Consider the following 18,718-nt stretch of genomic DNA (forward strand, 5'->3'; position numbering starts at 1 on the left):
CACATTTTCACTATCCTATGCCATTAAGCTGTTTTATGAGGCTTCATAAAGTATATAGAATATACTTGAAATTGACTGGACGGGAAGGGACTGGGACTGTTCAGAGGAAGGAAAAGAATGTTGTCAAACCAAATCTAAACTATGCAATATTAAAAAAAAAAAACTGACTCTTAACAATCCAAACTCATTTGAATTATAAAAAAACAGGGGAGATATACCAACACTCAATCATTAACTTGACTAATATAGATTTTACTAAATTTAACTGTGCTTTTTACAGTAAAAGATGAGAAAAATTTCTCTAACATATTTGGAAATAAATAAAGGTTGCATTCCACAGTAGTGATAACAACTAACATTGAATTTATTTTTTTTATTAAAAAAATTGAAAATCTCACAAAGTTCTTTCACAAATAACTCTTCCAGGTTTTTGCTTATGTCATTTAAAACTGGCCTTACACCCCATTCCCAGGCCCTTTGTATCCCCCTTTCCTGCTTTATTTTTTATCACAACAATTATCTTAATGTGACATACTATATTTCCTTTAGATTTTTTGATTATCTTTTGGCTATATCTTTAGGCACTTAAAGAATGTCCAGGTTTTGATCCATTGAAAGATAATGGAATAATTACAAGGAATATGTTGATGTGTTGGGACTTAAATGGGGCTTCCAAGGCAGGTTAGGCTTTGGAAACACAATGAATTAATTTATAGTGAGTTTTTGATGTCTCTTTTTATGGCAATTGTATGATTTACTTGGTAGCCTTTTGTAGTTCCAACACAACATTTACAGAATTGTGAGGCAGTGTGGCTAATGGAAATGTCTAGGATTTTAGACACACATAGGATATTAATTACTTTTACTAGTTTAGGCAAACTATTCTATTACCATATCTCTAGAATAAAGGATTTCAACTGGTAATCTTTAATATATCCCTAGCTTTCTTTGATTCTGGACTTCTATTTATTTGTTTATCCATTTTCTTCTTCAGCAAACATTTCGAAAAAGCATGCTATTTGTCAAGGACCTAGGAATAGAGTAGTGAATAAGACAGACAAAATTCTGATCTATATTCAAGTAGAAGAATAGTTAACAATGTAAATAAATACATAAGATAGGGATAAAGAAAATAAAGCAGAATAGGAGGATAGGGTGTGTGGAGATTACCTTAGTGTGGATGATATCAAAAGACATGTGGAAGGATGTAATGTTCGATCTGAAACTGGAATGATGAGGAACCAGTCATGTGAAGATTTTAGGCAAAAACATTTCAGGGTGAAAAAAAAATTAACAAATCCTAAATCCCTGGGATAGAAATAAGCTTAGAATATTCAAAGAACAGAAAGAAAGTCTACATGGTTGATGCAGAGCATGGCAGTGATAATATAAAATATCACAGCCCTAGGCTATGTTGGACTTTGTAGCCTAGAATAAAGAGTTTGAGATTTATTTTAAATGTAAAGGGAAGCCATTGGACATGTTTATTTGGATGGAGGAATGCATTTGATATCTGGGAAGAATGGATTGTGAGTGAGGCAAGAGTAGAAGCAGAGAGGTTAGTTAGGAGATTGTTTAATAGAGTTTGAATTAGGGAGGTAACAGTAAAGATGGTGAGAAGCGATACAATTTAGAATAAATTTGATAGAATTTATGGAGTTATCTACTGGATTATATGTCAAGTATAAGGGAAGGAGAGGATTCAAGAACACCTGAGGGTGACTTTCAGGACAGAGGTTTTAGTTCTCAGATTTGGAAAGAAACAAGCTGGATAGAGAGGTTGTGAGGGCACTTGCCAGTCACTGACATCATCTAAGAAGATGTTTTATTGCCAGCTAAAGAGTGGAGGTGAAGTACTTGAATAAGTCTGAATGGCAACTCCTATTATACTTTCATCATTATGGGAGAGTTAAATATGACATTTCCTGTAATAGTTTATTATTTGGCCTCTCCTTTGCTTTTGTTTCCTTTCTTTTCCTTCCCTTTTCTTTGCTTTGTTTGTTTTCTTTGGTGGTAGTTGTTACAAAAAAAAAAAAAAAAAGATATTGGTGATTTTAAAAGTCTGAAATATTGGCCCTGCCCTGACAGTTCTCCTGATAAACACCTCTCATCTGGAGGACTAGCTAGGAGGTCCAAAGCAAGTGGCTTCTCTGGGAAACTACTTGAGCCTGCTATTGTATGAAAGAAATAAAAAATAAAATTTGAAGGTAAATGGTTCTTTTGGGGAGAAACTATGCTAAGCTTATGGGTTCTAGATGAAAATCTTTTTTATGACCCAACAGCAGCAACCAAAGCCACAAGACATGTCTTAGTGCTGATAAGCACACATTCTCAAGGTTACTTTGATATACATTCTTGCCAAGAATCACAGTTGATATATTTTTGAGTTCAAGCCTAATTTTTCTTCTTTTTAAAAAAGCAGTGAGCCTGGTTTTTAGGAAACCAGGAAACCTAGGGACTTGCCAAGGAGATATTTTGCATAAAATTCAGATTTTACACATCATTAAGAATTTACATTAGTTTAATTCCTATACATGTGAGAATTGTTGCCTGTTTATTTTTGGAGTGGAGGGAAGTCATGGAGAGGGGGACAGAAGCAGAAACATCTGCCTTAAAGGAGGGAGGGGTTCATGTTCTATTAATACCCACTATGACGACAAACATTGTTAACAATGATGAAACCTAATTTTGACTTAATAACATCATTTGAAGTATGATCAACAGGCAGGCCTCTCCTAGAATAACAGCTCACACTTACATAGCACTTAATACTTCTCAGGGATTTTGATATGAGTTCTGCATACACTGATTCATTTAATCCTCCCAATAACCATATGGAGTAGGCATTTTGATTATTCTAATTTTAGAGAAGAAAAACTGAAGCATAAAGAGGTTAAATAAGCTGTGCAGTACATGGTGTTAAGTATTAGAATTGTGATTAAAACCCAGCCTGACTCTTAACCAGTATGAGATTTAGAAACAATGAATAATAGCTGGTACAAGTTTGGAGACAACACTCTTCCAGAAACTTTAGAATTCTTTTGTAGTAAAATCATCCTTTCTAACATACATATGCATAATTGCATGACTTTTTTTTTAAGTTTATTTATTTATTTTGAGAAAGACAGAGACAGTGGAGGAGGGACAGGGAGAGAGGGAGAGACAGAATCCCAAGCAAGCTCCGCACTGTTAGCACAGAGCATGATGTGGGGCTTGGACCCACAAAACTGAGTAGTATGATTAACCAACTGAGACACCCAGGCGTTCCCATGACTTTGTTTTTAACAATAATTTTTTTTTCATTTTATTTATTCAGTTAACAAATGTCTACTGAGATCTTTGTTGCAGATTTTTGGGATTCATGAGTGAACAAAGATTCTTACCCTCACTGAGTTTACTAAGAGAGCGAGTTGTTGAGAAGCAAGGTTTATTTTCATATTTTTCTTAAGAGATAGGGAATAACCATCAATTAACCTTACAGTGAGTGCCAGGTAGTTCTAAGCCTATAGGGAGAGATTTGACCAAATACATCTCAGAACACTAAGGCATAATCCATTTCAGAGGCTCTGGCATGTCAGCCCCATACAGACAGGTAATGGTTGTTCTTTAGTACCTGCAGAAGTGAACTGAAATTTTAACCCACTGGAAATCTGTGAGAACTGCATGGAGGAGGCCATTCTCTGATTAAACATCAATATTGTTTTATGGGAAAGGATTTTTGTTACTTTTTTTTTTTTTTTTTTTTTACTTTCACTATACTTTGTGGTGTCTACAGAACATTAAATCAAGTTAAGAATTTCTACAGCTTTTGGTTGGTTATGCTTCAGAAGAAAAAAATCATTAATGACAATAATCTTCTGAGACTTATTTGGAGTGAAGAAATCTACATTTCAGCATTTCTCTGAATTCCTTCCATTTTGGGCTAAGCAGTACAAATGGGCTGCTGAATGGTGTTATTGCATCTTTAGCCACTGAAAAAACGATATTCTGTGCTGCTCACTTAGATAGGATACTGGGATATCAAATAATCAGACAACCTTTGTGTCTGGAATGTCTTCCTTCAGGTTTTACACAATGAACGATTTATCGTGCAGATTAGATAGTGGGTTCACGTAGTGTTTTGCTGTTGTTTTGAAGCGATAACTTTTTAATGTGCTGGTTATTTGTCTTGTTTGGATGAGGATGCTTATTTATGAATGCTTTGCAAAGACTAGATAGAGGAGGTTGTGTGGTTAAGACAAATCAATAAAAATACACATGCATAAATAAATGAAGCACATCTGTAAAACTCTTTTTCTATGACCTAGTTAAGGCTTTTGTTTTATTACCTTTAAAATGTTTTCAAAACATTTACAATCATTAGTATTTGATATCTGAAGCTTGCAGGTTTTTATGCTGCTGCTTGTTTGAGAAGGATAGTGTGAGTTCTTAGTAGCACAGACTCAGACATCTCAGAGAGCCATTTTTAGATCTCTTTTCTTCTCTATTTTTATTAGTAACCTTGTAGCTCAGTATGAGCTCTCCTCTGTGTAAATTGACAATGTGCCAATGCCATAGTGTGAAATTGCACTATGCAACTTTGCCCCAAGGAATTTAGCAGCCTGGAGTTGAACTTTGATAAAAATGAATGGATTATTTCTCCCCATTTGGAAAAGCTGAATGGCCTGGCGTGCAAGACATTAGATGGTGAGTCAGAAGGCACAGCCTTGTCACTTACTTGCTGTGTGACCTTGGGCAAATCAATTAACTTCTCTGTGCCTCAGGTTCTCCATCTGTATAATGAGAACCATGATACCCACCTTAAAAGGAAGGTGGAAGGATTAATGAGGCAATGTCCATAAAACACATTAAGCTCCATGGAAGAGAGATGCTTTATAATTACAAACCATTATTACTGAATTTAAAAGACAGTAAAATGGAAACATTATTTTATCTTCACCTGTAGGAGTTATTTCACCTGTAATAGTATTAGAGAAAATCTTAAAGCTAAATGGCTTATTTAATTTTTTTTTTTCAATGTTTATTTATTTTTGGGACAGAGAGAGACAGAGCATGAACGGGGGAGGGGCAGAGAGAGAGGGAGACACAGAATCGGAAACAGGCTCCAGGCTCTGAGCCATCAGCCCAGAGCCTGACACGGGGCTCGAACTCACGGACCGCGATATCGTGACCTGGCTGAAGTCGGACGCTTAACTGACTGCGCCACCCAGGCGCCCCCTAAATGGCTTATTTAAAATGCTTGAATTTTTTAAAGATTTCTCATAATTATACAAAATATCAAAACTTCAATATAATGGAGCTAAGAATTAAAACAACTCTGTATATTGGCAGAATACAAATTAGTAAATATTGAGCTTCAGATGGTTTCATATTTATTCCACTGTGTAGATAACACTGAGTTTAATTCATCTCAGGGAGATCATTATCTATTTGATCTTTGGAACTTTAAAAGAGAGTGTTTCTAAGATCTCTCCTACTAACCTGTTCTAGTTTTTAGCAAAACAGGCTTTTAAATTTAACTGAAGAGTTCTTGCTCAATTTAACTGTAATTTTTAAATTCTCAATGGAAAAGAGAATCATCATTTCATACATGACATTAAACTTTTGTATGCTTAAGGAGAATTGCTAAGTTGCATTTTTGTCTCAGTGCTAAATAACTATACTTTATCATTCTTCAGAGGTCCTTTTTTTGTTTTTGCAATATTGCTATCTGTTTCAACTCTGTATCTCCTTCAGTTTTTCACCGTACTTCACTATTGCAAGGTCCACACTATGAAGAGATATAGCTTCTACTAGTTTTGCCACCAATAAGTTTTTGAGCTCTTCGTAAGTTACTGAATCTTCCAGTTGGTTAGGTTACTTATTGGCAACCCAAAAAGGGATAGAACGATCATAAGGGTTCTTCCAGCATTCACACCCAACATTGCTATATATTTTTATTTTCCCATTGGCCTATTGAGTATCAATCAGGTGTTCCAGTCCTTTCATATGATTTGACATATTTAATTATTTCAACAAACCTGTTAACTATATCACCTCTTCTTTATTGATAAGGGAACTGAACTCAACAGGAAGCCCCAGGTTGCTGGTAGTTAAGCCCCTGGCCATTGAAGTCAGGCAGACTTGGTACTGAATCTAATTAACTCAGTTCCCTAGGTTTCAATTTGTCTATGTGGTCTAATAATACTTATTTCAAAGGTTTAATGAGTACTAAATAATATAGTATGTAAGTACAGTAAAACCTTGGTTTGCGAGCATAATTTGCTCTGGAAATCTGCCTTGTAATCCAAAGCACTTGTATATCAAAATGAATTTTAAGAACCATTGGCTCAGTTGTGCTCATATGATATTCAGAATTCCACACTACTCTTATTGGAAGACATCACTCATTTATAAAAGTTAAAATTTATTAGAAATGTTTGCTCGTCTTGAGGAAAAATCACAGACCAAGTTACTCACAATCCAAGGTTTTACTCTATTCAACATAATGCCTGATATGTTAAACACTTGATGATTGGTAGCATCCTGGTTTAATTGTGATTGGGGTTATGGGTAATGTTACTGATTCATCATCCTCAATAACACATCTAGAAGGTAGAGCGATAATTTTGAGGTAAGTTTGTCCAAAGCCCATATCCAGTCACTATCCAAAAGTATTTAGCTAGGTTTTAAGGTGTCAACAATGAAAGTCTTATTAGAAATAATAGGTCATTTCTCAGTTTCTTCTTGCCTTCCTTCAAAGTAACTGAGACTACATGAACCAGTTATTGGGCTAAGTTCCTGTTGAGAAATTTGTTTTATTCATTATACATACATATATATATACACATCTATCTATGTGTGTGTGTATATATATATGTATATATATATGTGTGTGTATACATATATATATAGATATAAAACTCAAAAATATTTATGTGTATGTTTAAGTTATTTTTTAAAGTTTGATCTTTAATTGACAACCAGTTAATAAGATGTATAATAGTAAGTAAGCTAAATAACCAATCATTTCATTTCTTTGTTCATCTGCAGAGTAGTATTTCCATGATGTGTTATCACCAACACTGTGCTGGGAGTACGAAGATTACAAAGGCATCTCTTTCTTACCAGACTGTGAGGAATTTCATAGCGGAGATGCCACCTATTTTTTTTTTTTTTTTTTTTTTGGTGAATCTCCAATGACTGATATGAATCTTGACCCTTAAAAGATGTTCATGAATTTTTAACAAAACTGAATTTTCTTGAGGAGCATGTAGCCAAGTAGGAGGATAAGGCATATACCAATCTGACTCTGATACAAAATAAAAGTGTTACGGTTACCATCAAGGAATTTTGCTCATTTTTTTCCTCTATGCCAAGCATTGTTCTTTTTCACATTTCTAAATTCTTCTACTTCAATGAAGTAAACATCATTTTACAATGAAGGGAAAATGGGATTCAGAGAGGATAAGATACTTGACTAGAAATGATAAAACTGGATGTGTTATGGGTTAGTTTGACTGCCTACACTTGTCCTGCAGGTCTAGAAGGACTACGGGTTGGGTGGGAAGGCAATGAGAATATGAGAAAAGTTCAATTTGACTGGATAAAGTTGTTCTGGGTCTCTTTAAACTTTTTTTTTTAATTTTTTTAGTGTTTATTTATTTTTGAGAGAGCACAAGACAGAGTGAGATGGAGGAAAGGGCAGAGAGAGAGGGAGGCACAGAATCTGAAGCAGGCTCCAAGCTCTGATCTGTCAGCACAGAGCCTGACACCAGGCTCGAACTTGTGAACCGCGAGATCATGACATGACCCGAAGTCTGATGCTTAACCCACTGAGACACCCAAGCGCCCCTGGGTCTCTTTAATCTTATCCCCATTCACAAAGGGCCAGAGTAAAACTGACTTTGCCTTTAGATAATATAAAGCCAGATTGCTTTGCCTTGCATTTTATGAATCACTCTGTGACCATGAGTCTCTTGCTATTTCTCCTTGTTTTATTTTCTATTTGTAAAAAATTTGGTACTCATATTTGGTTATAAAGTCAGAGATATTCTGGCTCAATTTTTTTTCTGGATCAATTTTTTATCAGGATTAGAGATGTGTGGCCCTGGGCAATTTTTAAAGCTTTCTGAATTCTAGTTTCTATATCCATGTAGTTGTGATAGTTTTATTTACCTTTTGTTATTTAATGAAGATTAGAAATAATACATAAAATTTAATAAACATTTTGTCAAGCAGGGATAACAATTATCCTTAGGAAAATTTGGGGGATTAAAAAAATAAGGTATATAATGAGAGTGTTTTGTAACATGAGCATTTGTATCTGAGAAAAAAGAATCACTACCACAAAAGTAAAAATAATATATGTGTTGATTATATATATAGAAAGCCACTCTACACTGCCTAGTGCACAGTAGCTGCTTGGTAAATATTAACCAGTAGGCCATACAGCTCTATATAAATGCTAAAAATAAAACTATTTTATCACTTTTTATATGCTATTTTAAATATAATATACATATAAAGTCAATTCATGATTTTTCATAGATTTTCAGAAAAAAGAATGAAACTCCATAATTCTATCATACAGAGACATAGTAGTATAGCTGATGCACATAGACACATATGTGCTGAAACATATGTGTAACAGTTGTCATACCTGATTTAAATGAATTATTTATGTACCATTTGACAGTGTTTACATCTCTTGACATCAAATTGTTATGTGTAACATATCACCAAAATTTATTTTTTAACGTTTGATTTATTAAAAAAAAACTTTTTTCTATTGGATCTGTGCATAAATCTTTGACTTTCCCCCTCATTGTTTACTATAGAAAAATTGCCATCTCCAAAAGTGAAATTGCTGCACTAACAGATATGTAGATTTCTCAAGTTTTTTCACACATCATTTCAACCTGCCTTCCAGGAATGTTGTCCTATGGCATTCTTCACTTTTTCTTTTATAAAAAAAAATTATCTAAATTCCAGTTAGTTAATATACAGTGTAATATTTGTTTCAGGTGCACAATATAGTGACTCAACACCTCCATACAATACCCGGGGCTCATCACAACAAACGCCCTCCTTAATCCCCATCACCCATTTAACCTATCCTCCCACCTACCTCCTCCCTGGTAACCATTAGTTTGTTCTCTATAGTTCACCTTTTCTGTACTACTTGGAAAAGGCCTTCAGTTTTCTTCCTTTTCTTCTTTTTTCATACTGGCAGCTACTCTGGAATCTCATGTAAATTACTGTGCTGAATGTCAAAGCTTTGAAGATCATTCACACAATTTTCTATTTAAGAGCCTTGTCATTTATTGGATCAGGAAAAATGGTCTTACTTTTATTTACTTATATCTTATTCCTTATTTTTATGATAGTATGCATTTAAAAGTATGAGGAAAGTTTCTCTGGAATTTCAAGATTTAAATCTATCTTCCTAAATCCAAAAGTGGTTTAATATGCCAAATTTAGCAAAGTATACACATTTATTTATATCCATTTTTATTGAGCTTAGGTTGAAAATATTTCTGCCACTAAAATGCCTATCAATATTAGTGCCAAAAGCCTAAAATTACTATAAGAAGAGTATTTTGGAAGTTGGGACTCCTGAAACCTTTAAATCACTTTTAGTATTAACTTAAAGTTAGTCCTTTGGGATACAATTATTTTGTGTGCTTGTGTCACTCTTCTAAAACCAGCTCCTTTTATCTATAGCTCTCCAAAATTATCTTTGCATTAGGAGCTAAGAAAAAATAATATGAATAACACATTTACCAGTTAAATGAAAATAAAATTATAACAAGTGACATCATCAGTATGTATTAATACTATTCAAAAAATGGATTTGTATTTATTATTTTGGTAACTAACTGCTTATGACTTATATGTGCTAAAATAATGAAGGATAGCATGAAGATATGTAATGATGCTATTGACTGAATGTTTATGTCCCCTCAAAATTCATAAGTTGAAACCTAATCCCCATTGCGAAGGTATTTGGAAGTGATGCTCTTAGGAGGCAGAGCCCTCATGAAGGAATTGTTGTCCATATAAAACAGACCCCAGAGAGCTCCCTGGCCCTTTCTGCCATGTGGGGAGGGGACATGGAGAGAACACCACCTTCTGTGAACCAGGAAGTAGGCTCTCATCAGATACCAAATCTGCTGGTAACTTGACCTTGGACTTCTCATCTTCTGGGACTGTGAGAAATAAATTTTTGTTGTTTATAAGCCACCCAGTCTATGGTATTTTGTTATGGTAGACCAAATGGACTAAAAAATTGACAATTTCATATTGTAGGGGCAAAACTAACATTTAAAAAACTCAGTATGTTCAGGAAAGTAGAATTAGGCATTTCTAGTTTGTAGTAATGATGTTGAGTCAATATTTCTGTTTTATTCACAAATATATCAGTGTTAACTAATTGGGGGACTTTTTTCATTTTGGTTTCAATGAAATTCAGTCACATCACACTTTCTTGTAAGTCTTTTTGGCTTCATTATTAACTTCTCCTTTCTGCCTGAAAAGCCCATCATTCCTAAAGTAATAATTCTTCCTGAGAAGAAGACTGTCTCTTAAAAATAGAATAACTTTATGGGATATATAGGAATGAAAAGTTAGGACAATATGTAGGTTCATGGAAGAGAGGGTTTATCAATAGAGCCTGAATCAAACTACTTGAGAATAATGTAAAATTGTGCAAGGGTTATTTTCCCCTTCAATACGAAACTGTTTGTGGCTCAAAAGAATTAAATATGATGTTAGGGGAAGAGCTAAATAGAGCCCAGCAAAGGACAGAGATTAGAGCAAAATGAGAAAGGGAAAGACTCCAATGTTTTCAATGCAAATCTGATAAGTGGGCAGTATTTAATATAAAGGAACCTCCTATTTAAGTAAAAGTCAGCCAAACACTGTCAGTGTTATTTTAAAGGGAAAGATTTATAGAAGAACCCTGTTGGGGGGAAAGGGGTTGTGAAACTGTGTAGAAGGAAAATAACATATGCAAAATGGTAGACATAAAAGCTGAAATTGATAATTCAGGAACATCATGAACGTGGAAACAGGTGTTAAGGGTAAATGTCAGTCCTCCAAAAATTCCCATACTCATTTGGAAGGACAGTAAATTTCCTTTGAATGCATTGGATGAGGTTGTAATAATTGTACTTAAATCTTAAAAGACAAGGTGATCTCAAACATATTGAAGGAGTTAGGGCTGATATTTGAATTTTGTCATAAAATAATACTTTATACCAAATCCAGTCTTACAGAAAACCATCATATCTGTTTCTTGCATATATGATTTTCTGCTTAGAATGTTAAAAGATGTTATTTTTTTATAAAATATTAGTATATGCTAGTTTACTGTTTTGATAATATGAGAATATAATTTGGCTTTTGTTAATTGATGTACTTGCTTAACTTCTTATTTATTAAAAATAGACAATAAGAACATACTTTATATTAAATTATTAAACTGGTCATTCAACAAATATTAAGGACTGATCACAAAATATTGAGGAAAATAGGCATGATCTCAGGTCTCAGAGAGATCACATTCTGCTTGGAGAGACAATAGTCAAATAAGAAAATTAAATTAAAGATGCAACCATGCCAAGCGTTACGACGAAAATACATATGTATCATAAGAGCATTAGATTCAGATCAGGGAAATTTTCCTTAAATAAATTTTGCCTTAGCTGAAATCTTACTGTTGCATAGGAGATAACTGATGAAGAAGAAAGGGGGAACACTACCAGAGGAGGAAAGTAGAAGCAGAAAATTGGTGCTGCAGAAGGAAGAAGTTAGAACATTCCAGAACTATAAGAAGTTCTGTATTGCTAGAGCACATGGTGAAAGTTGGCATAAGGTATGATATAAGCCTGTAGTTATATGGAGGGTACCATTTCATGCTGGGATATTCAGTCCTCTTTTAATAGTTCTGGCTTTATTTTATTATAAACCATTAGAGAATTTAAGTGTACCTAAAAGAAGCCAAAGTTGATATGATTAGAATTTTATATTAAAGAAAATCCCTATTTTTGGTTTTAGAATATAGATTGAGGGGCACCTGGGAGGCTCAGTCAGTTAAGCGTCTGACTTCAGCTCAGGTCATGATCTCACAGTGTGTGGGTTCGAGCCCCGCGTTGGGCTCTGTGCTGACAGCTCGGAGCCTGGAGCCTGCTTCAGATTCTGTCTGCCCCTCTCTCTGTCCCTCCCCCACTCATGCTCTCTCTCTCTCTCTCTCTCTCTCTCTCTCTCTCTCTCAAAAATAAACATAAAAAAATAAAAAAAAAATAATATAGATTGAAAGTGTGAAGAAGTAAAATAATCTAGGAGTCTATTATGGAAATCCACATGAGTGATAATAGTAACTTGGGTTATTATGATTACTACGCAAATGGCTAGAGTGAATAGATTTGAGGTAAATAGTTAAACTTCAGATCATAAATGTACATTGGATATTTGGAGGAATGGACAAAAGAATGGAAATAGTTAAGAATGACATTGTGTTTCTTACAGTACTCAACAGGGGGTAGAGTCATTCAATAATACAGGCATCTCTGAAGAAGGGAAGATATAGGAAGAAAAGATCATGAATTTATTTAGAATGGGTTGAACAACTGGTGGCTTTGAGCTCTTTAAGAGGAGATATTAATGGGAGTTGGACATAATAATATGAAATAAAAGAAAAAGTCTAGGCTAGCTGCAATGACTTCTGACACCAATTGCTAAGATTTAAGCCATACCTCACAGGTTAAGGGCACAGTCCTCCACAAGACTACATTCCCTTCAGACACCAGCTGTAAGTTCAGGGGTCCCCAGACCACTCTCACTTCTGACCAGCTAACTTCTAATTTGAGAGATCCCATTATCCTCTCAGATTCAAGAATTCATTAAAACAGCTTACATAACTCAAGAAAATGCTAACTTATGACTATGGTTTTATTATAACAAATTGATTAAGGTTAGAACCAGCCAACGGGAGAGATGCACAGTGCAAGATCTGGAAAGTTTCCAAACGTGAAGCTTCTCTTGTCCTCTCCTCATGGTGTCAGGACAGGTTAACCTCCTGGCACACTGATGTGTGACAGTACACAGAGTACTGCCAACCAGGTTTTACCTAACCTTCTGTATCCAGAGTTTTTATTGATGTTTCATTATGTAGGCATGATTGATCAGATCATTGATCACATGACTCAAACTCAAAATTGGCCTTCCTCCCTTCCTCAGAGGTCAGATTGATATCACTTGGCTCAAGATCCCAACCCTCTAGTCCCATGGTTGGACTTTCTGGCAAGTCCAGCCCCGTCATGAATCATGTCATTAGCATAAACCCACCCAAAGGCACCTTGTTAGCTTATACCTCTAGTTGTGGTATAAGGAGGCCAGATGAATGACAAAGACACTTCTATCACTCAAGAAATTCCAAGGATATGCACATTATCAAGGAACCAGGGACAAAGGTCAGACATTTTATTTACACATTAACAGAACTGTGAGGAATCTACATCTAGGCAGTTGTCACACCTGGAGGTAAAGATACCTTATCCAAGTATTTGCTGTTGAATTTGGGAATGGTTTTAAGACTACATTGAGGTTTTAGAATCTCCAACACTGAATGCTAACTCACCTTGGTGCCTTCCCTAAGGGAAGGGAGTATCAGGCTGGTGAGGGCTTCCCTGGCCAGGTACTCAGAATGGAATTCCTCCTGCTTGTAAGGGATGGAGAACACTTTCAGGTTGGGCTATTTGTCCTGTTTTTTTCCCAGGCTTCCTCCTGCATATCCTATGTCTCCTGGTGAGAGGTTGGAGGGAAGAATCAGCGATTAATGAGGCTTCCCAGACTAGAGTGCTTGTTGTTATCTCTCTTGGCAGTGCTATCTCTCTTGGTATTATCCCACCAGGAGGGGATTTTCAGGCTTTGTGGAGAAGGAGGTGGCCTTCCCTGGTCACTTACTATTAAAAGATCTCTTGATGATCTACAGGCTCACCTGGAGTCTTTGGCAGGGGTACCATTTGCTCTGTGGAAGAATGGACCTACTCAGGATGTCTTCTGCTGCTAGGTTGAGAGTAGGGGAAATGCTGGGTCAAGGTTTCTTTCTGGTGAATGGAGGCCATAATACCACTAGCCACTGTGCTCTTCTTCCAATCTGGGGATCCCAAACTACTTAGCCTCCTTCTTAGCAGCTTTGAATCCTTTCCTTTGCTTACCCCTGGCATTATTCCAAGGCTTTATAATTGAAATTAATGAGGGGAAAACAGAAAATGGGGCTGTTTCATCTTGTCTGGACTGAAAGTCCCAATGAGTTTAGTTAATAGTTCTTGCTTATACTATGAGTCATCTTAATAAAAATTTTACTCACACTATGCATTTATGGACTATGTGGTAGTTTCTTAATCTATAAAACTACAATGAAAAAATATAAGCAAGTTTATCTTTGGATATATATATGAAAATTAATGACAATATCACCATGGTACTTTTAATATTTGAAATAGAATTATTTAAATCGTAGTTCAAACCATGTATATACAGAAGTTATTTAAATGCATACATGACCTAAGGAGTCTGAATCTGTTACATAATGTTATTAAGTTAATTGAGTTAATTAATTAATTAGAGAACAAATTGAGGGCCTAACATTTGCTGCTCTCTATTCTATATCTAGTGGATAACAATGATTAAACAGATAAAGCCCTTTGCCTCGCTAAGCAAACATTCTTGAGAAAGGAATGTTTTTAATATGTTTTCAAAATAATAAAGTTACTATATTTAAGGTTATTTTAATTTAGAAGAGCAAACTCATCAAGTTTATACTAAAAAATAATTTATTAAAATTCTGAATTCTTAAGATTCACTACCTATTTTGCAGTTATGTTTTTATCTTACTTTTATTCTTATCTTTAATCTTGAATGAAATAATCTTAAATTTCCAGGTTGGATTACTTTAACAAAGGCATTTCAGGGCAATTTCTAATCTCTAAGCTCAATATCATGAGCTAATCAGGTAAGGTATAATTTCTGGCACATTTATGTCTTAATAAATGCTTGGAAAAACAACCCTGCAGAGTTATTTTTTCAGATATTTTAAATTCTTATGTGTTTCATTTTCAAATAAAATTACATTTCTCACCGGTGATGCAAGTCAGCCTTATAAATGATATCATTTATAGAGGATGGGTATGCAATTACTATTAGATGAGTAATAAGGGCAAACTTAATTTCACCTTAAAGAAGTAAAACCTTATTAGCAAAAATTCAAATCTGACACTTTAAAGCCAAAAAAAAAAAAAAAAAAGAAAGAAAGTTCAGAGAACTTGATTTTGTATTAGCACATCTACTTTTTGCCTCCTGGGTTATACTAGGCTTTAACTACTGCCTTCAACACCATAATTTAACACTAGGAACTCACTCTTTCCTAATGACACAATCCTTTGAGCAATACACTAATAGATCATGGGCTGATGATGTACATTAATGATGAATCACACTAATATATCATTTTCTCTGTCACACAGGTGTTTTATCAGATTAATTTCATCGGTGCAATGACCTGTGATGATGATGCATTGCTGAAGGATGGTGCAATTCAGAAAGAAATGAAATTTGGAATTAAACCTGTATTCAACATCTTTAAGGCTCTATTGAAAATTTTGTAGAAACAATAGATATGAACGGGATATGCATTTAAATATTAGGTATATATTCTAGTATTTAATGGACAGAGTAAAGCAGCTTATATTTCTATTTACAAGTTATTTTTTAAAAACACAATAAAATCCTAACATAGCATCTGACCTCTTGACAAGTAGTTTCTACCTGAGTATGAAAGAATCACACTTATATCAAATGGTTTTCTGTAAAATTAAAATGTTGTGGTTTTCTCTTTTTCTATACTTAAGTAATATTATTAAAGTCAGCAGTTTGATTTTTAATTGTTTTTCTTACTTGGTCATTTAGCAAAGTATACATTTAGTGCCATACATATTAAGTAAATAAAATATTTTACATAGTGGATTTAGGTCAATTTAAAGAGATTTTTGAAAGTGTACTATACATATCTAGTCAAAAAGAATATATTAAGATGATATTTTCTCTTGATATATATGAAATAACTTTTTAAAAATCATTAAGAGGATTTCAATTAGACTTCTAATAGTGATAATGAAAAAAAGTGCTACCTATATTCTTACTACATTTTCATTTTTAATTATAAAGTTGAATAACAATTACTATTCTACTAAACTACTTTTAAATAATTATCACCTATATACTACTGAAAATAGTATTAAGAATATATTTAATCATGTATTTCAGAATGTTTTTTTTTATGAAACAACTGTTTTGCTTTTCTTCAAATCAAAACCCAGTATTTCAGAGTATCATGTAAATATTAACATTTACATTATAATTCTTACTATCATTTTTAATCCTTCATCAATTGCCATAATGTTCCAAACTGATCTATATCTATGCCTGACATGCATGGTTTTTCTGTCACTTTACAATAAGTGCTATGTTTGTCATATTAATATTTAACATAAAATATCTCTGCTTATTTAGACCATTGAGTCAATTTATTGACTTAGGACATATCACAGTGTTGATTGAAACAGAAATGATGTTGTACTTTCCTACTAGGCATTTGATCTCACCCAGAAGGGATCTAGTTGAATACCAAATCCAACATTCTATAAAATGATGTTGTCTCTTCTATTTCTTATACTTAGATCTTTATTTTCAGACAAGTATAACTATCTCATATTTTATAATTCCATCACATTGGTTACCTGGCTTATAGAATAAGAGTTATAACAGTAGGAAGGGAAAGTGGAAGACTGCAACTTTCCCACACTTGGTCAAGATAGTAATCTGAAGAAATATTTCATCTTGCAGGGAAAGGAAGAAGTTAGTGCCTCAATCAAAGATTGAAAATATGCAAAGACAATGTGTCTATCATATTCCCATTTAATATTTTAAAAGTTTTTATTTAAATCCCAGTTGGTTAACATACAGTATATTAGTTTCAGGTGTACAATACAGTGATTCAACACTTCCATAAGCACCGGGGACTCATCATAACAAGTGCACGCCTTAATCCCCATCAACTATTTAACCCATCTCCCTGCCCACCTCTTTTCTGGTAACCATTAGTTTGTTCTCTGTAATTAAGAGTCTGTTGCTCGGTTTGCCTCGCTCTTTTTTCCCCCCTTTCTTCATTTGCTTTGCTGTTGTTTTTTAATTCCACATAGGAGTGAAATCATATGATATTTGTCCTTCTCTGACTGACTTGTTTCACTTAGCATAATACTCTCTAGCTTCATCCATGTCGTCGCAAATGGCAAGATTTCATTCTTCTCATGGCTGAGTAATGTCGTATTATATATATACACGACATCGTCTCTATACATTCATCAGTTGATGAACAGTTGGGCTCTTTCCATAATTTGGCTATGTTGATAATGCTACTATAAACACTAGGGTGCATGTATCTCTTTGAATTAGTATTTTTGTATACTTTGGGTAAATATGTAGTAGTAGAATTGCTGGATCGTAGGTTAGTTATATTTTTAACTTTTTGCGGAATCTCAAAATCTTTGGAATACTGTTTTCCAGAGCGGCTGCACCCGTTTGCATTCCCACCAACAGTGCAAGAGGGTTCCCCTTTCTCCACATTCTTGCCAATACCTGTTGTTTCCTGTGTTGTTAATTTTAGCCATCCTAACAGGTGTGAGATCATGTCTCACTGAAGTTTTATTTGTATTTCCCTGATGACGAGTGACGTTGAGCTACTTTTCATGTGTCTGTTGTCCATCTGTATGTCTTCTTTGGAAAAATGTCTATTCATGTTTCTGCCTATTTTTTAATCGAATTATTCATTTTTGGGGTGTTGAGTTTTACAGGTTCTTTATAGATTTTGGATACTAAACCTTTATCAGGTATTTCATTTGCAAATGTCTTCTCCCATTTCATAGGTTGCCTTTTAGTTTTGTTCATTGTTTCCTTCACTGTGCAGAAGGTTTTTATTTTGATGAGGTCCCAATAATTTATTTTTTCTTTTGTTTCTCTTGCGTCAGGAGACATATCTAGAAAGAAGTTGCTATGCCAATGTCAAACAGGTTACTGCCTGTGTTCCTCAAGATTTTGTTTCACATTTGGTTCTGTAATCCCTTTTGAACTTACTTTTGTGTATGGTGTAAGAAAGTGATCTTGTTTCATTCTTTTGCATGTTGCTGTCCAGTTTTCCCAACACCATTTATTGAAGAGTATCTTTTTCCCATTGGATATTCCTCCCTGCTTTGTCTAAAATTAATTCATCATATAATTGTGGGTTTATTTCTGGATTTTCTATTCTGTTCCACTGATCTATGCATCAATTTTACACCACTATTATATTGTTTTGATTACTATAGCTTTGTAATACAACTTGAGGTCTGGAATTGTGATGCCACCAGATTTTCTTTTTTCTTTCTTTTTTACAAATTGATTTGGCTATTTGGGGTCTTTTGTGGTTCTGTACAAATTTTAGCACTGTTAGTTCTGTTCTGTGAAAAATGCTGGTGGTATTTTGATAGGGATTACATGAAATGTGTACATTGTTTTGAGTAGTACAGACATTTTAACAATATTTTTTTCTTCCAATCCATGAGCATCGAATGGCTTTCCATTTTTTTGTGTGTCATCTTCAATTTCTTTCATCAGTTTTTTATAGTTTTCAGAGTATAGG

The sequence above is a fragment of the Prionailurus viverrinus genome, chromosome A1 (assembly GCF_022837055.1).
Source record: "Prionailurus viverrinus isolate Anna chromosome A1, UM_Priviv_1.0, whole genome shotgun sequence".
NCBI lineage: Eukaryota > Metazoa > Chordata > Mammalia > Carnivora > Felidae > Prionailurus > Prionailurus viverrinus.